The sequence below is a fragment of the Budorcas taxicolor genome, chromosome 6 (assembly GCF_023091745.1).
Source record: "Budorcas taxicolor isolate Tak-1 chromosome 6, Takin1.1, whole genome shotgun sequence".
NCBI lineage: Eukaryota > Metazoa > Chordata > Mammalia > Artiodactyla > Bovidae > Budorcas > Budorcas taxicolor.
This window is the reverse complement of record NC_068915.1, coordinates 68,250,953-68,251,297: the sequence shown is the minus strand read 5'-3', so window position 1 is coordinate 68,251,297 and position 345 is coordinate 68,250,953.

Sequence of the window (345 nt, the reverse complement as noted above, 5' to 3'; positions counted from 1 at the left end):
CTCGTGAAGCAAGGAGCCCTCCTGATGGCACCAGCACCGCCCCCCACTCCTTGCTGGGGAATGGAGGGGAAGGGAGAGGGTTCCTCTGTATTTTGAGGGCGGCCTTTTCGAAGAATCCAGAGGCGGCCCGAGGTCGAACGGAATCCCGGTGTGCGAGAAAACGCTCCCGGAGGCCCCTGCCTGGGCGCCGGGGGCAGCGGAGCTGGCACCCGCGGCCCCGGCGGGGCGGGGTTGGAGATGGGCGGCGGGGGCGAGGAGCAGCGGGGCCCCCCTCCCGCCCCTCCAGCGCGCAAGCGCAGGCGCGCGAGGTGCGGAGGCGGCCGGGAGGGCGGCGGAGCCGGCGGG